The sequence below is a fragment of the Rhodnius prolixus genome, unplaced genomic scaffold (assembly GCF_049639745.1).
Source record: "Rhodnius prolixus isolate KJV_2025 unplaced genomic scaffold, Rpr scaffold_4, whole genome shotgun sequence".
Lineage (NCBI taxonomy): Eukaryota > Metazoa > Arthropoda > Insecta > Hemiptera > Reduviidae > Rhodnius > Rhodnius prolixus.
This window is the reverse complement of record NW_027411614.1, coordinates 7,450,780-7,476,696: the sequence shown is the minus strand read 5'-3', so window position 1 is coordinate 7,476,696 and position 25,917 is coordinate 7,450,780. Positions and strand designations below refer to the sequence as shown.

Sequence of the window (25,917 nt, the reverse complement as noted above, 5' to 3'; positions counted from 1 at the left end):
CTATTTTGAAAAAGAAGGAGTAAAAAAGCACTGGAAAATGCCGAAATTGTCACCTAGTTTGAATGGAATTCTTGTTTTTCTTACATTCAAAGTTAATAATAAGGCCAATGGTAGACTGTGCATCTCTGGTCGATCTATTTTGAAAAAGAAGGAGTAAAAAAGCACTGGAAAATGCAGAAATTATCACCTAGTTTGAATGGAATTCTTGTTTTTCTTACATTCAAAGTTAATAATAAGGCCAATGGTAGACTGTGCATCTCTGGTCGATCTATTTTGAAAAAGAAGGAGTAAAAAAGCACTGGAAAATGCAGAAATAGTCACCTAGTTTGAATGGAATTCTTGTTTTTCTTACATTCAAAGTTAATAATAAGGCCAATGGTAGACTGTGCATCCCTGGTCGATCTATTTTGAAAAAGAAGGAGTAAAAAAGCACTGGAAAATGCCGAAATTATCACCTAGTTTGAATGGAATTCTTGTTTTTCTTACATTCAAAGTTAATAATAAGGCCAATGGTAGACTGTGCATCTCTGGTCGATCTATTTTGAAAAAGAAGGAGTAAAAAAGCACTGGAAAATGCCGAAATTGTCACCTAGTTTGAATGGAATTCTTGTTTTTCTTACATTCAAAGTTAATAATAAGGCCAATGGTAGACTGTGCATCTCTGGTCGATCTATTTTGAAAAAGAAGGAGTAAAAAAGCACTGGAAAATGCAGAAATTATCACCTAGTTTGAATGGAATTCTTGTTTTTCTTACATTCAAAGTTAATAATAAGGCCAATGGTAGACTGTGCATCTCTGGTCGATCTATTTTGAAAAAGAAGGAGTAAAAAAGCACTGGAAAATGCAGAAATAGTCACCTAGTTTGAATGGAATTCTTGTTTTTCTTACATTCAAAGTTAATAATATGGCCAATGGTAGACTGTGCATCCCTGGTCGATCTATTTTGAAAAAGAAGGAGTAAAAAAGCACTGGAAAATGCCGAAATTATCACCTAGTTTGAATGGAATTCTTGTTTTTCTTACATTCAAAGTTAATAATAAGGCCAATGGTAGACTGTGCATCTCTGGTCGATCTATTTTGAAAAAGAAGGAGTAAAAAAGCACTGGAAAATGCCGAAATTGTCACCTAGTTTGAATGGAATTCTTGTTTTTCTTACATTCAAAGTTAATAATAAGGCCAATGGTAGACTGTGCATCTCTGGTCGATCTATTTTGAAAAGAAGGAGTAAAAAAGCACTGGAAAATGCCGAATTTATCACCTAGTTTGAATGGAATTCTTGTTTTTCTTACATTCAAAGTTAATAATAAGGCCAATGGTAGACTGTGCATCTCTGGTCGATCTATTTTGAAAAAGAAGGAGTAAAAAAGCACTGGAAAATGCCGAAATTGTCACCTAGTTTGAATGGAATTCTTGTTTTTCTTACATTCAAAGTTAATAATAAGGCCAATGGTAGACTGTGCATCTCTGGTCGATCTATTTTGAAAAAGAAGGAGTAAAAAAGCACTGGAAAATGCAGAATAAGTCACCTAGTTTGAATGGAATTCTTGTTTTTCTTACATTCAAAGTTAATAATAAGGCCAATGGTAGACTGTGCATCTCTGGTCGATCTATTTTGAAAAAGAAGGAGTAAAAAAGCACTGGAAAATGCACAAATTATCACCTAGTTTGAATGGAATTCTTGTTTTTCTTACATTTAAAGTTAATAATAAGGCCAATGGTAGACTGTGCATCTCTGGTCGATCTATTTTGAAAAAGAAGGAGTAAAAAAGCACTGGAAAATGCAGAAATAGTCACCTAGTTTGAATGGAATTCTTGTTTTTCTTACATTCAAAGTTAATAATAAGGCCAATGGTAGACTGTGCATCCCTGGTCGATCTATTTTGAAAAAGAAGGAGTAAAAAAGCACTGGAAAATGCCGAAATTATCATCTAGTTTGAATGGAATTCTTGTTTTTCTTACATTCAAAGTTAATAATAAGGCCAATGGTAGACTGTGCATCTCTGGTCGATCTATTTTGAAAAAGAAGGAGTAAAAAAGCACTGGAAAATGCCGAAATTGTCACCTAGTTTGAATGGAATTCTTGTTTTTCTTACATTCAAAGTTAATAATAAGGCCAATGGTAGACTGTGCATCTCTGGTCGATCTATTTTGAAAAAGAAGGAGTAAAAAAGCACTGGAAAATGCCGAAATTATCACCTAGTTTGAATGGAATTCTTGTTTTTCTTACATTCAAAGTTAATAATAAGGCCAATGGTAGACTGTGCATCTCTGGTCGATCTATTTTGAAAAAGAAGGAGTAAAAAAGCACTGGAAAATGCCGAAATTGTCACCTAGTTTGAATGGAATTCTTGTTTTTCTTACATTCAAAGTTAATAATAAGGCCAATGGTAGACTGTGCATCTCTGGTCGATCTATTTTGAAAAAGAAGGAGTAAAAAAGCACTGGAAAATGCCGAAATGCCATCTCTGGTCGATCTATATGTTTAATCTGGCATTGGCCTTATTTTTAAGTGTTAGAAATGAGAAAGCAGAATTCTATAGGAACTAGTTTACCATTTTCACTTATTCCGAATGTTTTTACTTCTTGTTTTCCAAAATAGATCTACCCCACTTCTAGAATGGAACTTGGTCCTTAATGTTATTTACCAAATACACAAATAGCCGCATTCCTCTTAAATTACAACGAAAGATCTACTTTTTCTAATGGTTTTTACTTGCTTTTTTTTCTAAAGATATCGGCCGATAAAGCACAATCTATTTAGACTGTAAATTGCAAAAACAGCAACTTTCTGGAGAAACAATCTTGCGTTGGCCTTAATATTAACTGTTAAATACTGGCAAAACAGAATTCATGTGTAATTAGGAGAAATGTACAGCTTTTTCTAACAATTCTTATTTCTTTTTTTTTAAAAAAAATAGATCGGACCAACTTGTAAAATCTAGTAAAAGCAAGAAATATTTTAAGATTTAATTTTTAGTAGATGTGTTTTGATCTACTACCGCTAGATAGCATTGATGTGCACATTTTAATGTTCAGCACTATAGGTTAATTTCTGGACAGTTACAATATTATTAGTATTTATAATTTATAATTATAATTTCAGTAGTAATTATGCCTCTCCAAATTATCATAGTTATAGATCTTATAAATAATACTTGAAAACTTATTGAAATAAAGAAGTGGAATGAAGTTATAGCCCCATAATAGGTAATGTTCAGTGTATTTTGAAACCTAATGTAGTGTTTGCGCGAATGTTTTTTCTCGAACAGTTAGCTGTTCAGTTCTAAATTTAAGAAATTCGCTCATGCAAAAAATAATTTGAGTTACAGTAGATCGTGTGAGTGTTTCACACAATTACGTTTTAAATTCAGCTACAGTAAATGGGACAATAGTGCTCTATTAATGGCTCAGGAGCGCTCTAAATGCATATACAATCTAAATATTATCAGCGAGGATGTGATTCTAATGATAACATACCTACTTTGTATGAATGCCATTTCGTCTAGTATTGCATCATTATTTGCAGGTTTTTATTTTATTTAATTTGGGCTGTTGCTATTTATTTGCAATGTGTTCCCTTTCTTATTATTTTCATAGCGACTATAATAGACATTCTATAGCATAGACTATCCTTATCTGGTGGTTAGGTAGTTGTTATTGGGACAAGAAGAGAAGTGCAAGATACTACCTTCTCAATAGGTATGCAAATTGGTACATGCAAAGATATATGGAAAGAATGAACATTCTATACATGTCCTTTTTTTTACTATATACATACATGTGTGCACTTTCTATGTGTGCATGTTTGTTATGTATGTCTCCTCTTCGCCCCTTCGTGTGTTCTTTTTTTGCGCAATCTCTCTTCCTTTATAGTAATTTGTCCCTTGTTATATTTATAAATATGTCTTGCCCCTTAGTAAATCTATTGTCCGATTGTCAGCTAAGAAAAGGTCGCTTCCTTCTTTCAAATAAATAAAGAATTGTCAATGCCAACAGCTGATTGGAATAAGTTTCAGAGAAATCTTTGATAAACAAGGAGCAATCTTCTTTTATGTTTATGAGATTGTATTTATACTTATTTGTTATTATTTCAGTGGGTATTTGTTGGGCGTAAATGGTATTTATCCTAAATATAAATTAAAGTGTAAAAAGCTGAATGTAATTTGTAGAGCAACTTCAATTAATCTAATTGGATTTAGACTTTTCAGATCTCCTAGGATCCATTTCAGTCTCTAATTAGTCCCGGGAAAGGATAAAAAAACCATAATAATAATTTAGATAAAAATTGAACAGAAACTAAGTCTGTTATAAAGTACCACCCAGTTATTGTTTTTTTGGTTTTGTTACTACCTTACTGTCGGCACAATTATTGTTTACGTTACTTGTTTATTTTTCTTCATAGGCTTAAAAAAGTTTAAGGAAGGGGTGATTGGTAAAGACACAGAAAAAAGTTATCAGGAAGTAAGTCACAATCCGACTGTAGTGGCCATTAACGAAGCCCACGTCTTGGCTGTTTTGGTTTTGTAACGAAAATGGCACTTTGAAAAATTCTCTCACTCACACGACTTTGTCTTATATCACAGTCTGAGATAAGAGAAAGTCCCACGAAAATTAGAATTTGCTAGGAAAAATCGCCAGAAACTACAATATTTATACAACAAATCGGATTCAACCGATTGTCGTCACATTTGATATTAAATTTAAATATTAAATCGCTATCAATTTATAAAGAAAGACATAAACATTTTGCTAAGTTGGTCCTGATCCAGAGTGGATCAGTCCAGATCCAAAACGTCATAATGTGCTGTAATAATAAAAATTGTAGAGATTGGATTCGTTTTTTTTTTTTGGTTTCAAACAGTTTTAATGATTACTGTCTAGTTAATTGGATTCTCCACTGTTATTTTGTTCCTAGGATTACGGAATATTTGTAAGACGTCCAGAATTGTGCAATGGTGATTATGATCCAATCAACCTAAGTGTCCACTTTGGAGGTAATGACGAAGTGTGGCATTTCTAAAGCTGTAGTATTTAATCTGGTTGCCCAGCAACTCACTTGGCAAAACCTCTTATCAGTCTTTCAGGCTGAAATTTTCCCCAATTTTGAATTTCACACATGACAAGTAGGTCACAATAAAGTACAATTTACTATGACCCTCAGTCTTCATTGAAAGCATATCTGGCAGCAGGTATGTCAGAATTAAATTGGTAATGAAATGCTTCAATAAGTTAAAAGCACAAACAAACCATGTTTTTTAGCTGTTTATTTCCAATATTGTTAAATTATTAACAAAATTACTGACTTGGTTTAATTTCGACAAAATCTAGCCATTGTCTTTCAACTTATATTTTAGCAGAAATACTTAAGTAGATTTTTTGGGAGGGACCGGGCTCAGTAATGAAGATATTTTGGGTCACAGGTTTAAGAAAAAAGTATCACATTTGCCTTTACTAGCTAGCATAGTAAATTGGCTTGATGGCATTCTTGAAATATTGAGTTGTGATAGCCCGAGTTGCAGGCTGCTAAAGCGCAGTTTTTGGAAATTCGTAAAGAAAACCTGAATACTTAGATAAGAAAGAATTTGTTTAAATTTCAATTTCGACTGCTCACAATAGAGATTGTGGTTCTTTTGATGCTGTTTGTTCCTAAGGGAGTGAAGAATAGATTTCAATTGTACATCTACAGAAAAAATTTTGTTGGATCACTCCTATTCTCATATTTTAAACTGAAATGCGGAGAGTGAGTTTAACCATTCCACTTATAGATAACCAAATAAATCTAGATTAAAGTGTAAACATAATGTAAGCACTCTGCTCGAGACACACAGCTCTAACAACTTATTTTCAATATCGCCAGATTGCTCTTCACTCTTTTTAAAAGTAAAAAAAAATAGGCCACGGTCATCTAAAGAAAACACTTTTTTTAAATTCTTGAAACATTGATGTAGTTCTAGGTCTATTTGGAAAAGAGCTTCTGTTGTCCTTTTTTAAACTACGACCTCAGACTACAATTTAAACTACGACCTCAGACTACAATTTAAACTACGACCTCAGACTACAATTTAAACTACGACCTCAGACTACAATTTAAACTACGACCTCAGACTACAATTTAAAAATGATTGCATTCATTTCAAATTTTGATATATTTAATTCAGAACCAACCTCTCGAATTGCCTTTTGATCTTGATCTGCCCCAATAATAATAATAAACTGTTGTAAACACTAACTCCACTTTCACTTACTTCTATTATCTAATTTTGTAATTCTCAAAAATTTTTGAGATACTTGCCTTGATAATGATTGGCATGTGAAGAAAAGGCAAAAAAAAAACATATATAGATTTAGAATGCGGTAGGTATGAAATAGGTTTGTTCCATTCATATACTCGTACATAAAGGACTACATACTGATCCTCTATGGTAGGGGAGCACTTTAAAACTATTACCCGACATTGGAACTTATGGAGGCCCCATTAAATGAGTTCATTGGTTAGAAAATAGTAAAATATATTACTATTATTATTATTGTCGTTCATTCTTTTTGGTGACTGATTCATAGTTTCAATAGGATGAAAAAATAATTGCCATTTCAGTCGTGATACATTTATTCTACCGAGCTTTCCACCTAGGAACTAGGTCATCTTCAGGGCTAGTTTACAAAGTAATATTTTTACATTACAGGGTTGGTGTGTCTTCTGTCTTGTCTGTTCATGGACTGAGTGTGATCGGTCTGTGTGTGATATGTGTATATTTCCAAGTGCCACTAATTAATATTCTTATTGAAATTCAAGATTCTTTAAATTAATTAATTTCAACTCAAATTGAACCCTTAATCTTGCAAGTTCGCGAATTTGGTTGTCTTTTAATATTTATATATATCTATAACAAGAACATTATTTACATAAGTTTTTTTTCCCAAATATGGAATGAATATTACACAACTTAATAAAGGTATTAATTAGATTACAAAAAACTATTACTAAATGTGGCTTTTTTTGACCTTTTTGCACAAGTTGCACTTTAAGCTTTAAATGTCATCAATCTTTCTCCAAGTTGTTTTGACCTTCTTTTTTTGCAACTTAAAATCAATAATTTTCTGTCTCTATTTAGGTTCTGATGGATAATATTTATTCATACTATTCTGGTGTCATTATTATTATCACTGTAATTATTATTAGTACTACCACCATCATCATCATTACTTTTATTATACCACCAATATAGTTTACCTACTTTATTACCACCGCCTTTACCACCATTAACACAATTGTTGGGGTTGCCACTATTGTGCTCTTAAACAGGGATGTCATTTTTGATTATGAAGTCGTAAATAGCCAGATACAGTTCATGATTTGGTTTAGTGAGGATAGTGTGCAGGTTGGCGGGTAGTGGACATTTTGTTCCAATTATTGCATTCCATAATTTATTTCTATCTTTTTTGGTAGCTCTTACAGTCCAGGATCAGATGGTTGGCATCAACGACTGATTCAGAAGAACATGAACAGTTACTATGTGCAGAAATACCAATACGTGACTAGTGATGAGGGGAGAAGTTGTGATTGAATCGGAGTCTAAACATTGTTGTAAAAAATCTTCTATTTTCGCAGTATTCTTTAAACCATGGTGTTTTTGGTATTGTTGGTTGGAGGGAGGTGTAAAAATTTTCCTTTAAGGATTTTAGAATTTTCGTATTCTAAGGACCATTCCTTATAATGGGAGATCTTTGCAAAAAAATTTATGTCTGAGAGTAACAGATTTTCAGATTGGAGGCACTGCAGGTTTATCGCCTCCTTAGCTCTAGAATCTGCGATCTCATTGCCGGGAATTCCTGAATGACCCTTTATCCAAATCAACCGAACCATTTTACCATCACGGATCGCCATATTTACTAGGTGTGCGGTTTCGAGCATAATGAACGCGGAGTTGAGGCCGGGGTTTTTTTAGTTTGGTCAGGACACTTTTGCTGTCAGAGAGTATTATTATAGACTGAGCTGCTATTGACGGAAGTGAGTGTAGGCATTTGTTTATGGCAGTCAGTTCTGCAGTAAAAACTGAAGCATTACAGTAAAGCTTGTACAACATGCTGGAATTGCTTTGCGGAACATAAACAGAGCAACCAACCCCCTCCGAGGATTTTGACCCATCAGTATATAAATAGTAAGCACCAGGGAAACATAGCTGCAATTTTACCATTAAGCTTTCAGTATTGGCCGACTCAGGAATTTCTTTGTTGTAACGGTAAAAATTAGTTAGAACATGTTCCGGTATACCCAGAGTACATTCCAACTCGAAAGAAAAGGTAGAAAGATTTTCAGTCCTGTGGAGGGATACCATGAATTGCGACAGTGTACAGAATCGATCTACTAGAATTGGTGTTCTCTTTCTTTGAGCGAGTCTACTTATTCTTTCGAAGATGGGTTGTTTTATCAAAGAAAATCTATCAGCTAGGAATCGGGAGGCTAACAAATTCCTTCTAACTTTCAGTGGAGCCTCTTTTGCCTCCGTTAACAGCGCGTTTGTGGGAGTAGAGTTCAGAGCGCCCAGGCATGTTCGCAGGGCTCTGTATTGTATGCGGTCTACTTTTTGGAGGTGTGTAGGTGAGGAGTCCCCATAAAGGAAACAACCGTAATCGATTTTAGAGAGTATCAACCTGGCGATAAATCATCAGAGACGACTTTATGTCTGCTCCATACTTTTTATGATTTATAAATCTTAAAAAATTAAGATTCTGTTCACACTTAGCAACTAGATATTCTATGTGTGACCTCCAAAGGAGTTTTCCATCCATATACACTCCCAACGTCTTCATCACTGGTTCTATGCGAAGGCTGAATTTTCCCAGCACCACAGGGGATGTCAGGTTGTACTTTCTACGTCTCCAATAGGTTTTGTTATTATTAATTTGTAAGGAATGTTTCTAAATTCTAAACTTATATAAAATTAAGAAATTGAAGTGAATTTCCAAATTTGAAAAAGATCTCGATGATCTTACGTCAACTTAACCTTTTGGTCAACGATACCAAAAGTTAAACGTGACGTCATTTTACTGGATAGTAGTAATTGAACGTTTCCATTTGTTGATGACACATCGACATACCTTGGAGTAGTTCCACTTTTTCAATGTTTCATTCCATTCATTCATTGCTCACACTCTAATACGGAAAATAACTCATTCACACTTTTCTGACGTTTATGTTTTGTAAGAGGCATAAAAGTCCTAAACCAGTTTTCTAGTTCCTACAGCAGACAGAGAAGAGTAAAACTATTATTGATGTAAAAGGGCGGTCGACTGAAGAAAATTGGGGCCCACCCAAGGGTCTTATATTGCTCACAAAATTATATATGTGTACTGGTAGAGGAAAAAAGTTGGGAGAGGCGACCTAACTCTTAAGTTTTGGAAGTGGCTGTTACAGCCCACTACTGTGGGGGTTCGACCTCTTACACCCTCCGCACCAACAACTTCTTAATAAGAGTGTACGGCAGCATATTAACTCACTCATTTACTTCTATACTAATAACTCCGCTTTCTGTCATAAAACTTTTGAAAGGTCTTCTTCTTCTTCTTGTAGAGGGCGGACGACCCATTTTTTGACTTTCCCATCGGATAGCTTCCTTTATATCATCACTCTGGCCTCCTATACCTGTGCTCTTACACTTTCCCTTGTGGTCACTCACACACAGGTGTTAATGTGCCCATTTTAGGTCAACTTAAAGAAAGAAAGGAGGGGGAAAAAACAAACCTTAAGGGAAGAGGTTTGTGAGAGAACTTTAATTTAAGGTAATTTACCGTTTTGAGTATTTCCTCTCATATTTTGAGTGGTTTCCTTTTTTTGGTTGTTGTTGTTGTTGAGCGGGGGTTCTTATTTTATATTGACCAATCAGAACAGAATATAGGAACTTATTTTCTGCAAAAGTACATTGCTTTGGATTCAATTGAGTCTTGGGAAAACAAAAACAAGATTATTTGATGAAAACATTCATTCAACTTTTTATTGATATAATTCACAAGTTTTTTTTCTAAATTTGAAATAATACATGCTTCTTTGATTACTACATTAAATATTTATATATTCATTACAATAAATAGGCAGTATGAAACTGTATGTCTTCGAAACCCTCATGGAAATCCTGATGAGTTTAAAAAAAAAATCCATTAGGTGATTAACTGAGTGGACAGTTCAAGAAATGGATCAAGAGGCACCTCTAGTTGCTTCAAATTGGGAAGTTTTAATAACATTAAATAGATGGTATTGCATATAATAATGTTGGATTTAGTAAAGTGCAGTCTCTCTCCATGAAAGGTAGTATCTACCTTTATCAAAGGTAGTATCAATACCCCAATAAAATATTGTTCCTCTGTGAAAAACCTTGGTATCACTTTCGATCAAAACCTATCCTGGAAAAACCATGTTTCCCAAATCTCTCGTCGTTCCATCCATATCCTTAAGCAGTTTAATAGTTCCCGTCACCTTTTTCCAATTAAGACCCGGCAACTCCTAGTTTCCTCTCTTATATTCCCCCATTTCGACTATGGTTGTTTAGTGTATGGCGGTCTTTCTGGTGATATTGAAGCTAAGCTTAAGCGCCTCATGAACTGCTTCATAAGATTTATTTTCAGCATTTCCAGAGACTCTCGCATTTCGCACTGCTACGATGAGTTGAAGTGGCTTTTTCCTGTCTATCGCCGCCAATATTTTTTGGCTTCTTTCCTTTTTCAAGTCATCCAGTCTCAAAGGCCTTCCTATATTTTTCAGCTCCTTAAGTTTAAATCCTCCATCCATTCCCGTAACACTAGATCTCGCTCATCTGATCTCTATATTCCCTCTTACCGTACCTCATCCTTTGACAAGTCCTTCCTAATACGTGCTACCTCTCTCTGGAACTCCTTGCCTTCATCTGTCCGCCATGCTCCTACCCTATCCATCTTTAAATCCCGTCTATTCAGTTATCTACTTTCTATTCAGCTTCCTCCGAAATTCTAATTGTTTTAATTTATTTCCTTAATTTCTGCTGTTTTATTATTTTATTTTTACTTTCATTTTCACTTATTATATTTTCACTTTTGTAAATACTTATTTATTTATTTAATTTCTCTATAATCACAGGCCAAACTACGAAGGCCTCTATTTGTACCTGTATTTATTCTTAGGGGACAATTGTCCCGGAATAATAAATTTCTTTTCTATTTCTATTTCTATTTCTATCTAATTCAAAAAACAAATTTAAAGTTTCTTCTATTTTTAGTTATTAAGTTATGATGGCCACACAAATCATTTACATACCAAACACACATACTATATTATATAGACACGTATATAGACAAGAGGCGCTCCCAGAAGTTTTTAGGGTTGAAGGGTTGGTTTGAGAAGTAAATGAATTAGTGTTATTTTATTTTTATTTTTAAATTAATTTTTCATTAAAAGGGTAAAAACCAAAAACACTTTCTTATCGAGAATGTTACCGAGTAGAAAAGTGGCTTTTTAAGCTGGGGAGATCCCCAGTTCGAATCCCGCGTATGACTACTTTTTATTTGTTAGAAAAAAAATTGTTTATAGAAAAGTATGAGCTTCCGCCCCCTCCTCTACACCCAAATTTAGTTGGACGGTTACTTACTTTTATGAGTAGAAAATAAATTTAGTCATCATTGAACTCATTTTGCTAAAAAATTACTGTAATTATTATTTACATTATTACTTTAAGCTTATCATTTTGTGTGGTTCTGTGACGGCCCGAAGATCGAAAAAGGAGATGGCCCATGTTTTTTACGGTGCTAATCCGAGAGTATGATAAACTAGAAAAACTGATCACAATATTTCTAAAATATAGTTATTTGCCAGATATTTGCGCTGCTGAGATTGTCCTGGGAAGGATAATCGATTCCAGAATCGTAAATTTCTCAGATATCTAGACGGTTTTATTGGTCGAATAAAGTCTATTAGCTTTCAAGTCCCACAAAAGTTAATTCATGGTAGGGCAACAATGGCTAGTCATTTTGATTAATATTAACTTATAGTTTCATTCAGACAAAAAACGCAATTTTTTTTTCTTTTTCATATATTTTGGGAGGAGATTTAACTGATAAAACTCATTCCTGGGGGCAACTGTGTACAGAACAATGTGTAAATACAATTTTTTGTAGCCACAAAAGTGATTCTTCGATAAATTTTTTTATCTAAACCGGAAATCTGCACGATAGCAATACTTCCTCTTAAGCAAGAGAAGGTATATTTAAAAAAAAGATCCATCCTCATAAAAGGATTGTAACAACCGAACTAAAGGATAGTCCTGTGAGTTCCTACTCCTAAGATCTATCCCGCTCGCTCCAACAATAACTCCAAATAATTTCATGTTAGTTAAGCAGTTAAGGACGAAACCACAAAGCCAATTCAGCCGGACGATATATCATAGGGAAAATTCTTGATTGATAGAGTTATAGAAGGAAGTGAGAGAACTGGTAGAGTAATGAATGAGCAGCACACGTGTACAGTAGCTCCGGCTCCATTGTGGTACTCCTGCAATCTGTCTGTCCATCATGAATAACTTCCCCGGGTCGACCAGATACCATCAGTAACACACACACACACCACTCTTCTTTCATACCTTCAACTGCCAACTTCTTCCACTTTCTGTACTTTTGGATATAGACCCCCATTGTGTCAAAATTTAGTTACGGTTTTAGTTGACAAGACGACAGCATATTTCCGGAGGTCCGTATTATTTGAAACCAGTTAACAATGCTTTGGTACAAGTCAATAGTTGATTATTTTTTGGCACCCTGGGTAGGGTGTTGAAATAAAGAACCATTACAGGTAGATCTCTCACCTGGGTGGTGATCATTGATATATGGTCTTCAAGTTCAGCGTATGTTCAAACTTACATCCTCTAGGGCTTCCACAGCTTTTAAGCACACGTTCTACAATATTTTTTACTTTATCCCAGTATTGCGTTGGTGTTAAATGTTTCATTTCGAGTTGTTGTTTGTGTTTTGTATTAAAATAAGTCCAGCGTCGTTTACTTCCACCGTCAAAAAGAGATTTTAGTTCTGGCACCAGTAGTGCATAAAGATCTTTGTTCTTAAGATGTTTTCGTAAGAGTTCTCCATATTTCTTTTACTTACATTTACTAATTTGTGTAGGGCTCTAGGGGTTGCAATCGTCGTCCCCAACTGCTACCCTCTTGACTATGCGCATGTATATTTCTATAGAAAACGAAAGTTACGGAAAGGGAAGTATAATGAAGGTAGATAAAAACTAGAGTTTGAAAGCAGTAAAATTGTGGAATAACATAATTTAGACTAGACAGCTGGCGGATGTCCAATATTTGTAAATTGGCAGTTTATAATACTTATTATTCAATTAGCCAAAATAAAAAACCTAATAAATAAAGAAAAAACTGCTACTTTATCTCCGTCTGACTGGTCTGTCTGCAAATCTTTGCAAATCAACAAGTTGTTGCATCTGGGTGGCCATACAAGGTCATTATAAAATATAATGCAACATTCTTGCAATCTCTAAATCAGTCTTATAGGATGTAACTAATTTGCAAATATTTTAACTTAAATATATTCAATGGTCTTTTATTTCATTTCAATTTTTTTCCCCTTGAAAGGCTGCATCCATGTATCATTCTTATTTATTTTTAGAGAAGAATAAAATGCACATCTTAAAGTTGTTGGCTAAATTCGCATTCCAATAAAAATGGAGGCCAATTTAGTTAACTGCATGTAACCTTTATGAATGTTTGGCGAATAAAACAACCAAAATCGTTTTAACATTTATTAAGCATTTAATTTTACAAAAATTCATTTTATTTATCAATTTATTACTTGCTCTTACAACTAATAATAGAAATTATAGTGATCGTGCTGTTTACAATTTTGAGTTCTTACAGGGATATCCGTTTTGAAGTTCTGAGTTTGAAATGTTTTTTTTTTTATTTTTACGCATTGGGTCTTTTTTTGTGTGTTTCAGCATAATCGAAAATGCAAAATCGTGGGGAAGTTTTAATGTTTTATTTCAATTCAAGGGGGACGCGGTAATAAACTTTTGAAACTATTAGTCAACCTGAAGTGAAACTTTATAGAATAAATTTTCCAATATTTTTTAAGATTCTAGTAGTAAACGGCTTTAACTGTTTCGTTTAAACGTCGAAAGCTCAGTGCGTACAGCTTAAGCTCAGGGCTTAGCTCAATAGTTAGCGCGTACTAGATTCCAGAGAGTCCAAATTCAGATGCTGGCCCATAGATTTTCTCTTTCTTGGAGCTTATTACGTCTCATCTTCCAGTGATGGACTATGTGGTCTGCAAGAAGAGAAGAACACTGTCCGGAAGTCGGCAGTACAATGAACAAAGCTTCGAGCACCAAATTACCTCAGATGCTGGGGTGCCTTAAAAAAAAAAATAAAATGAAATAAATAAAGTAGAACAAAAATAAATAATCTTGGTGTGGTGATAATTTGAGGACTACAGTGGCTAGAATTTATATGACTCCTTCAGGAGTAGCACTGTTATTGAGCAAACAGATGTTCCTCTGGCAAGTTAGGGATTGCTAGTGAGGATTTATGTAGAAGAGCACATAGATATGATTTTATTCGTTAGGGACATTACATTTATGCGTTTTAGCAAGCAATTTTGAGAAGCGTCTCAAATCTCAACTCCACACAACATCTCATGACAATAAATTAGTAGTCAGATCCAATTTTAACTTCGAATTCAAATTGATAAATAAATAAAAAATGGAAAACCACTGGTTCCTGTGAGAATTTTTAATTAAATTTTAGGCTTAAATGTAGAGAATTCATAGGTTTCAGTAATTAGATCGTAATGGCCGACCTGCTATCGACATAGAAGAAGCTACACAAGAATGTTCCAAGTTAAAGTCTAAACAAGACAAACTGTACAACGTAACTGTACTTTTGTAGCTGGGTGCACAATTAAGAACTGTACAGTTACATTTAGACTTGCGATTTATCTTAGTCTCGGCTGAATAGCCTCCCGCAGGTTCTAGACAGATGTCATTAAAAAGATAATGCTGTATTCATCGTAGAGTCATTCTTTTGTTTTAGATAAATTCTTTATTACTAATTGTAATTTATCAAATTAAAATAGTCTTTACAAATAATATTTAGTAATTAAAATATTTCTAGTTAAAAGTTATATTCTTTGCGTATGTTTCGGCTAACATACAAAGATCTAAATAATTAGCTAGCTAGTTTAACATTTTATAAGCTTATATGACATATACTCTTATATTAGGTCAGATATAACGGCACAAAAGTTGGTTTGCCTTCTGTTTCCACCTTGAAGATGTAGATCTTAGCTCCTTATGAAGCAGGAAGTATTTAAAAGAAAAATGGTTTCAGTTAAAATTTAATTTCAATAGATTTAGCCAAGCTGAAGCACCAAATCCAAAAAGAGTGCGCTAGGATTTGTCTGTCTTCTTTCTAGGCTGAATAGTCTACGGAAATCCCGAATACTACTTCATGCAGCTAAGCGAATCTTGATTTTTCACTTTTTCATTTACCTCCAGGAAAAAACACGACGTATTTTCCTTGGAAATCCACGATTCTTCCGTTCTTTTAATCAATTTATCTTCTCAGGCTACTTCAGTCAAATCAATTTGTTTTTCCTTAAAGTGTAATATGTTCCATACGATCTTCCTTTTTCAAGTTTCCAGCATGCCTGTATCCGGAAGTGCGGCAAAACTGCTTTTACTGCTTTTTAATATCAATGCCATATTTTTCTCGGTTAAGACTGCTAATAAATGCTTTTAAGAGCGTATTCTTCTCGAAAAAGATAGGAGATATGATGAAAAGATTCCAACTTTACAGCATCTTCTTCTACACAATCCATAGAATATTTATTTGGATAGACTAAACCTAAGATCATTATTTCTGAAAACTGATTCTGAATGATCGGAATCTTTTCTGAGGCTGAGTCTTACCTCAACTGCAAGGTCTCGGCTCCTTCCTCTCAACAGACTCATACCCAAACTATCGTACTATGAAACTTAACATTTGTTAAGACGACCTTTCCATTTCTGGAGAATGAATTCACAAAAATAAATGAGAATTTGAATTAGCTAGCTATAACTAGTTTCTACTTTGAATAGGCTACAAATCAATTTCGATCAAAATTAATAGCACAAAATAAATGCACACATGTGAAGAGTATTACCATATTTTTTATAAAAATAATTTAAATTATATTAAAATATTTAGAGAAATTTGTTTAAATACTGTTATAGAAAGTTTAGACTCAACTGATATGTTACAAATTTATATGCCTTCTTTAACTGCGGTAGCCTTTCTCTACTTGTCATCTGAAGGATTTAAAGGGAGCGCATACATGAGTGAAATGATAAGTTCGTTAGGCGGTGAAGATCTACATAAGATCTACTTCTCCCGCAGTAGATATGTACTATATATAGATGTATTTCGTCACGCTTGAATTATAAAACCATACTTAAATTCTTTCTTCATATATTAGAGATCACCTTTGAGTGTGTGTTTGAGCTGCGAAGGAAAGAGGACTGTAGATTAAGAGGTAAGAAGAGCAAGGAGAAAGACTCACCAAGTATGTTCTCCGAGATCATTTTCATTGGACACATAAGATAGAATGAGAGAGAAATAAAATGAAAGATTATATTTAAAAAAAAAAAAAAACTTAATTCTGTAAACTACGTGATCATAATTCAGGATAAAAGATGTCAGAAAGAGACTGTGAACAAGAAGTTTGTTGATACAAAACTCTAGGGTATTGTGTTTGGAGCTGAAGAGATTGGTTAGCTGGCCACAGACATGGATGGATTTCCTCCTACGTTTTAATTTGGTAGTGGAAGGATTATGGATCCTGAGTTGGGTAAAGCGATGGGATATAAATACACCACTAAAGGAGTAACAGGGCGATGAGATACAGGGATAATCCAATTTAATATTAGTTTAGTGGATCTAACCACAACCATGTAAGATAAACATGATGTGTGCATTGGTAAATGTGTGTATAGTATATGAGATGGAATAAAGAGGTGAGCCTCGCTAATATCCGTTGAAGATTTTGTTCTTTCTTTGAGGGGGTGGGGGACCACACACAGGAGGCGTGACTGATGAGGTTGGCATCACTGTCCACAATCTCACACAGCTGGCCGATCTACCAAGCCCCACAGTTCTTCTCTGCTCGCCACCATTTCTTCTTCGACTTTTTTTTTTTTGGTAATTTATTTATATTGTGTAGTCTCAGACGTGTGGTTTGCTTTTAGACCTGGAAGTTAGCTGATTAAGTCACCCAACCGTCAGAACTGGTCTGAAAAGAATTTTCCTCATTTATAGTTCTGGGTTTACATAATCTATGTTAAAGGTTTAGCGGTTCAATCGCTGAGGCTAATTTGGAGGAAAGCTCCCAAAAAAGGGGAAAATTAATTAAAATGACGTGGATAACCATCTAATTCGCGGCCCTCTTTCCTCTGGGAGTTCATACAGTGCGAGCTTCAGAAATCTTCAGATTGTATTAGAAGGGCGGTTCCACCAAAAAAAGGGGAAGGAACGCCCCCCCTCATCTCATAAGAAATACCAAGGCTTTAAAACAAATCCGGCTAAAGGTTGCCAGACGTTAATACAATAAACTAATAAAGTAGTGCTAGGACACTAGGGAGCATGGCGACTTGATCGCCCAGTGCACTGAATAAACCTAGAAAGTTCGTAAAAATTACCAGATGCCACAATCTTCGGGAACGAAACATTTAACCTCCCGAAGATGAAGAAACCTAGTTTTAGAATAAACGGGACACTCCTCTACAAAATGCCGCACAGTCTCATTAGACTCACCACAGCCAGCACAAACTGGCGACTGGGCAAGACCACATTTAAAAAAATGGTACACTAAATTCGCACGCCTACTCAACACCCTGAACCAACTGGCGGATCCCGGGACCTTCTGAAGCCAATCACAGCCGTTTTCGTCGGACCAAGAATTTCCTCAGCTTGACGGCAGTCGTCTCGGGATCTCCACTGTTTCTGGTGTCCTTCAAAATCTACTGCTCAGTATACAGGGATAATAGGCTAAGGAGTCATTGTGATCAACGCAGCTCCTTTCTTTGCTGTTTCATCAGCAAATCCTGGATAAACCTTGCCTTTTCCATTCTGAACTTATAACTGAGTTATATTTTATCCTCCCCCGTTAGAAAGAAATGTTTCCTTCATGACCGATACTGAAGATTCTCCAGTGGAGAACAGCATTCTTTCCTAGGTGCTATTTCCCATGATAGGTTGCTTCTTCATTTTTTTATGGGGCGTTTAGCCTATCATTAGGATATGATTGATTCTTGTAGATGTTCTCTTAACCCTAAAGACTAGAACTGGGAGTCAAAGCCCCACGGGAGGCAAGTACCCCACGAAGGACATTTTTGTTTATAGTAAGAACATAAGCAAGTACACACGAACACCCCTAAAGTCAAGCCAAACAATAAATACTAATACTAATGTAATGTTTTAAAATAAATCAGAAAGGTAGTAAGAATGTCAGGTTAGACAAGAAAAAGATTTTTTTTATTATTTTATTTTCACCTTTCTTTCTCCTTCACTTTAGGCAATATAGTGGCGCCTTAAACACCCTTTTATCTTCGCCGACACCATAAGGGAAGTAAAATATCTTTTTATAATCCAATGTTGCACCTACTTCAAAAATGACAATTCCCACGGTTTTCCAGCTAAAACGGAGATGGAGACAAAATAGAAGAAGATGAAAAAGGAAGAATTCTTTTGTTTATTTTGCAGAATGATCAATTTCATTCTGGGCGGATTAAATTAAGTTTTTTCGGTTTTTGGAAAATGTTCTTTGCCACAACTTTTTCTTTTTTTGGCAGGCATTTTTATCAAATGATTGATTGAATGAAGAAGTAGCTGCGATTTTTTTTTTTTATTTTTTATTTTTTTGGCGCATCAACAGCTGAGGTTATTAGCGCCCGGAGCTTTTTCCAGTGCACTGCCGGCCTCCGGACAGTGTTCTCTCGTTACAGACAACACTGTCCATCACCGGACAGTGAGCTGTAAGAAGCTCCTAGGAAGAGAAAATCTAAGGGCTAGCTGCTGGATTCGAACCCGGGACCTCCGCGTGGGAGTCCAGTATGCTAACCTCATAGCTAATCCCTTCCCTAGCTGCGGTTATTCTTTTTGAAACAAAAGGAGAAAAATAGAACGTCTTAAATTCAACTCCAAACTCGTTGAAAATGGTCCATTTCCTGAAAAGTTATAAGAAAAGAGAGCAGGATGGATCTAAATTCATCTGCCAACGGTATCTTCTACATAGGGAGTTCCAGTTTTTGGATTGGGACAGCTATGATCACTCCACCAGACTTTCTTATTATTCAATGATTCAATTTAATTTAAAAAACTGATTAAATTGAGGGACCTGATATCTGTGATCAGACCATGAGACTGGTGATAGGCCCCATTTTTAAACTACGGAAGTTAGTTTACAATTTAGAGTTATCTAAATATCTGAGAACCAATCTTGAATCTAACAAAAAAGGTTTATTAAATAAACGTCATTTCAAGATTAAAGAAAACTGAGCTATTCACTGTACAACTTGAATTAACTCCATAAAAAAATAAAGTGGGAGAATTGCGATGGAATAATGGACATTGTTTTTTAATGATTCTGTTTGCAGTATAAATTCAAATAAATTTAAGGTTATCACCTAACGACTGCTACTGAATTTGAGTTGAATTGTTGCAAAGATTTACATCAGAGCACTGAGTGAAACAGAATGGGTTCTGAAATCAATTATTTATTATTCAATGGCCAAAACAATTTTGTCCGTTTAATGGTGTTAATCTTTATTATTTGGGAAATTTATTATAAATATAAAAAAGCTATGATTTACCAATTGACACTTAAATTTAAGATGTTTCAAAAAGTAGAGTTAATCGGTGAACGGCTCAAATATCGTTAGATCAATTTTTTTTAAATCTCAGAAACTTATTCTATTAAAAAACCCTTGTGGTCAACTGATTTTCTTACAATTTTGAGAGTTTTGGGGGCAATACTTGATTGTCGAAGTGAAGCCGCTGTGAATGATGTTATAATTAGCCATTTATATTGGCAAGATTTTGTTTTTTTATTCATAATTTATTCCAAGGAAATGTAAAGAAATTGGAAGCAACCAGCTGAAAAGTCTCGATTAACAGCACTCTCTATACAAAGCAAGTGAAGAGGATGTAAAATATCTTAGTAATTATTTCTTTTGTGTATAACCTAAGAGAAGGTTTAACCCAAGCTATCATGCTACACCATGCAGAGAAATTAGATTGGCTATTACTATTGTATTAACATTAGAAACAAGTTCTTCAAGTTTTTGCAAACTATAAAAGTAATTCTGAATGGAATAGTTTTTTTTTCGTGCAATAAATAACAGAAAACTGTTCTTTATTAATGAAACAATAAGAAAACCGAGAGTTTAATTACTTAAAGTTCATTAAAAACAAAAGAAAAGCTATTAAAGCATTTATGTAAGCTCTCATCACGACATAATGAAGTTTAGTAATTATTTCCTTTAATATTTTATAAAATAGTGGCTTATTATTAAGCCAGGTCACGTTCTCATTTCTTGCCAAAGAATATTTTCCAATAGATATGCGTTAAGAGTAACTATTTAAAGTTAGTACTGTAGGTTTTCAATATTCTGTAACTAAAATATAGAATTTCTCCTTCTTAAAGAGGCAGTATTGTTGTATATTGAATAGTTATATTATTGTTATTTGTAAATTGATAAGTTCAAACTAAAAAAACATCTTCCCTCAACACACTACCTCATTCTGCGCTTCTATCTCTCAGATAGGTTCTTTCAAGTCAGTACTGGCTCAGCAATCTCTTCTTACTCAACAGTGGGGGCGGGAGTGCCGCAGGGGAGTATACTTGGCCCCGTTCTCTACACAGTATACACATCAGACATACCTGTACAACCCTGTACATATGCAGACGACACAGCCATACTAGCCACAAGTACACATCCTTCATCAGCTTCATACAAGTTACAGACACACTTAACGTAAAATAGAATCCTGGGCAAAGAAGTGGCGGATTAAAATCAACTCACAGAAATGCCAGCATGCCACGTATATACTCTCCGGCGGGGCTCCTGTCCACCTGTCCTCTTCAACAGCAATCCTCTTACTTGTACAGATCTGGTCCGCTACCTTGGGCTCTACATAGACAAGCGACTCACGTGAAACCCAAACACTAGACTTAAAAGGCAAGCAATGACGAAACGTGTGAAACTGCTTTATAGGACTACTTGGACGACGCTCCAAATTACCCAATGTACTCAAACGATTACTATACAATACTATCCTCAAACCTATGTGGACTTATGAGCTGTGGGGTTCAGCCCAACCTACAAACATACGGACTGTACAAGACATTTCAGTCAAAACTACTCCGACAGATAGCTGACGCTCCTTTCTGCGTGACTAACCTCACTCTTCACAACGACCTCAACATTCCCTTCATTCACCAACACGCCAAGACTAAATATCAAAAATTCCATACTGCTCTCTCTACTTGCTCAAATCCTCTTGTACAGTCTCTCGCCTCCTCAGACATCCCTAACAATCCTTCTCGCCGACAGAATCACCAGTAGTCCCGCAACTTCCTTACAGTCTGAAGAACTAAACGTCATTACTCTCCTATCTCTCCTCTCTCCTACTCATATTCTCCTCTTCACATTCCCTTCTCTCATATACAGATTGCTACCGCTCGGTAGCTTCTCTCCTCCTGCTCTTCCCGCACCAGTTCATCTTATTTACCTCCTATTTACTTAGTGCATATATTTATACAGATTGTAAGGTACAAAATAAATAAATAAAACAAAATAAAATAAAATTGATAAGAGATTCTGTACAATGTAATGTAGAAATTATAAAGTCTCTTTGCTTTTTTTATTCCCTCTAATGAATTTATAAATGCCACCTAGATTGTAACTAAAATGCTTTTAGCGCTACACGGAAATCGTACATGTGCTGACAGTTCTTTTAGAGGGATACGTTTGTGCGGAAACTATGACTAAGTTTAAACGTTAAATCCACGTTTGAGAAAAACTTGTCGATAACCTTACTGCAGAATAAAAAGGAAATATTAAGTTTTAACTATACAATTTTACGTTCAGAAAAGAGTCAGTTGAACTAGACAATAAAGAAATTTGTAAAATCCATTTTCTGTGTATGTATGTTCATAGTAGAACAAAACGCAAATTTCTGATAAATACGCAAATTGAAAAAATCAATGAAATTTTTAAGAGAAACGCTTGTAATACAAAGAGATTTCTTGACAATCACTCAGTGCTGTTTGTAAAATTTAGCAGGTAAACCTGGGGAAACCTAACCGAAACCTTCACCCAGCTTCCCCATTCCACCCCAGACTGTCAGACCATGTGTGAAGTGTATTAATATAACAATATACAATGATAATAATTAACTATACCACTTTAAAATGACACCTAAAATTTAGTGTGTACATTATGCCAAGGTGTGCGTGTGGTCTTGTAGTCTTTAATTTGGCAAGGAAATCTGCCAGGTTTTTCTTCTTTAAGTGACCTGCCGCCGTTCTCTTCTGAAGATTTGTGTGGCCAAGAAGAATTTGGGTCTGGCTACTTTTACAAAAATTATTTTGTATATTACCGTCAACATTTGTTACGGGCACGCTTATAAAGAGAAGTAGGGCTCCATGGAATGCAATTTGCAAAAATAATTATATACTTTAACTTAACATTTCCAGCAAAATGTACAAATGCCAATGTTCTCCCAAAATTGGTCTGAAGCTCTCAACTATGAGAACACAAAAAGCTGTTTTTGAATTGTAAAAACTCCAAATACTTCCCTTTTATAATCTAAAATATCAACTATAAATGAAAAGAATTAATTTTAATGTTAAAATTAATTAAAAAATTATTTTTTTAATTCTTAATTTACTATATTATGAGCTTTTATAGTCTTATAGTAATGCAGGAAAATTTCTGAAAATCTAACAAAGCTTAACTACAAATATTAAATCACTCAAGAGCGCCATGATAGCCCGCAAAACTAACTAGTATTTTGTAATACTGGGTTCGATTTCCGGTCTAAGCCTTCAATTTTTGTTTTGTCTTCTTTATGCGCAAATTAACCATGAATTTTATTAAATAATTTATATGAGAAACGTGAATTAAAGTATGTTTGTTTGTTGGTTCCGTCCACGACACCTAATTTGGTAGTTATACTATATACAAAGCCCTCTGTAAAAACAGGCATTACTTGACTTATATTGCATCACTCAATAATTTGTTAAGCCGAACAGTTGCACTTCAAAGGGATGCACTTAACCTTTTAGTTCCCTAAGAATTCCAACAGAATATACAATAATATTTGGTTTGCAAAAATATTTCTAGTACTTATTAAATTTTATACAATGTATAAAGAAAAGAAATGAAAATATTACAGATTATTACAGCAATGACTCATTTCCCTTTTAAATGATTTTAGAAAAAAAATAAAGTAAATAGTTACAGTACTGCGGTTGCCAGAATATACCGGCACAGGACGTTTGTTATTAGTTGTGGGTGCTGCACTCTTCAATGGAATAAGCGGAAGGCTCTTCCAGGGATGCCCAAGGAGGAGAAGGAAATCAAGAAAGCCAAGCTCTGGAATAATCGACCAAGAATGGAGACAGGCGATATTCTGCCAAGGCAAAAGTACTTACTTGGATATGAGGATGCCTATGCTCGCGGCTGATTTCAGTGGAAACCTGGAACGCTACAACTTCTGTTGCTTCCAGAAGATTTAGATTCCTTGGTAATTATCAGGTATTGAAGGAGGTTATGTATACCTTTCTTAGAACTTTCTTAGATCCTGAATTGAAGCGGGCTAATCTCGTTGGCACCAGTATGGGAGCACAATAGATCTTCAAGGTCCCCAGTACACTGTACTCTCTAAAGAAATTATTTTGTACAAATCTTCAGCATATTTTGTATATTAAAAGCTGATTTCGAAAATTTGTTACGGAGCTCTCTATATTTGGAATACGTCATCTTATAATTAAAAGTCAAAAGCAAAAAACCATTTGAAGGCAATTTGTCGAGTAAAATTAATCTCTGTGAGATACATTTTTCCATAAATTCTTATATTTAAAATGAATGAAAGAAAAATGCCACATCAATTAACACTGATGTGGCATTTTTAATTTAGGAAGCTGTGAGTTTTAAAGATTTGCCTTGGGTCAGCTGCACACCGGGACGAAAATAACCGAACAAAAAAATAAAACACCTCTGAAAGGAAACAACTGATTGTTCTTTCATAAAAACAAAGAAGTAATAATTAAGTTTAGTTAAAGAACTTCTTCTTTTTTGTTTTTTTTGTTTTAGAGAGAGACATTAACTTTATGTGAGCAATAACAAATAGCTGTTGTGGCTAAGGGTCATTAGGGTAAGAGAGAGAGAGGATGGAAAGTTACTCGCAGGAGAGAATTATCGTCTTTTGCCTCTCAATCGCTCCTTCTCTTTCTTAATACGCACTTTAAGTCAGTCAGTCTGAATGTCTGCTGTATAGCTAAAGAAAGCGGAGCGGCCATTTTTTTGGTTTTATTTACTTTTTATTCACTGCCCAGATTATGCTGCCACAGAAATTGAAACTCGAAAACAAGCGAAGAGTACAAAGATAAAAAACAAAATGTTAGTGAGTTTAGAGTATTGGTTTGGGAGATAATAACTAGAACTCTAGGGAAAGAGGCGGAAAGGGAAGGAGTTTGTGAATGTACACCTTATCATGAAGGAGGCTGTGGATTGTAAGGAAGATGTAATTTTCCTTATTTTTACCACCCAACGTGTTTGTTATTTAGCTTGCCAAATAACCTTGTTAATTTCTAGCGTGCTTTTTTAAACTCACTGAATATAACTCTCGCGGTCATTTCATGTCGCATTAACTTATTTTCTGTTTCTATTTTTTTCCCCCCCGTAATTTGTTAAAAATAACTGCCTTTTAAATACGTTTAATTTTTCTAAAAAGGTTTTAAGTGGACATATTTCTTTTTCTTTTAGCTATAGTAATCTTTAGCTGAACTAAAACCTTGTTATTATAGGCGGATTAGCTAATTACATTTGTAAACATCATTAAAACCTTCCAGTTTTCTCTCTTGATTAATATAAAAAAACGTTTTTACGTCTTAAAATGTATAAAAAAATTTTAAGTGTCATTTTTTCTCCGACTCTTTTGAATTTAACTGTTAATGTGTCGCACATAAATGAGACATTTTAAAATGATATCTAGTACATGGAGGGAAGAAATAAGGTGCAAAGACGTAAGGTTAGTTAAACAGAGCGGTTAGACCGCAATACCGATATGTACTATGGGTTCTAAGATCGATTTTCCATTGTAACTTTAGGTTTTTATTTAAAGTATGAATGGTAACATTAGCTAACCGCCTCCAATCACATTACCCCATGGGTAGTTTTTCCCTTCATTAGAACCTCTGGTGACGGTCAGAACTCTGTTGATGGATGGACAGAGCATCAATGAACTTAGATATGAAATTTAGGAACAATAATAAATTTTATTATAAATACAAGGTGATCCTTTAGTGCACACGAGTTTATTTTAAAGTATGCCTATAATTAAACGGTATTGCTCATAATATTATTATTAAACGTGTGATAAATTACAAATAAATGGTACTTCAATGGCGGATATCCTTCAATATTCTCAAATTACCATATTTTTTTCCCCATTCAGAAAATTATTAAAAAAGCACAAATATTGTCGATTACTCAAGATGTATCTTTCTACTAAAGACGCAGATCAAATAACTGAAAGCTCACAAATAATGCATAACACCAAAACATGATGGCTGTAACTTAAGGCTAGAAGAGACACAGCTGGAGAGAGAGACCATTTGGAA

The 25,917-nt window shown here is 34.6% G+C and overlaps 1 protein-coding gene and 1 long non-coding RNA gene across 2 annotated transcripts in view; one reads left to right on the top strand and one right to left on the bottom strand.

Moving 5' to 3' along the window:
• The window catches only part of wg (Wnt family member 1 wingless), a 100,405-nt gene that overhangs the window by 25,622 nt on the left and 48,866 nt on the right, over positions 1–25,917 (top strand). The window lies entirely within an intron of this gene.
• The window catches only part of LOC141456234 (uncharacterized), a 72,707-nt gene continuing 60,553 nt past the window's right edge, over positions 13,764–25,917 (bottom strand). The window contains exon 4 of the long non-coding RNA XR_012459663.1: positions 13,764–14,387. This is a non-coding gene — a long non-coding RNA (uncharacterized lncRNA). The remainder of the gene's footprint in view (positions 14,388–25,917) is intronic.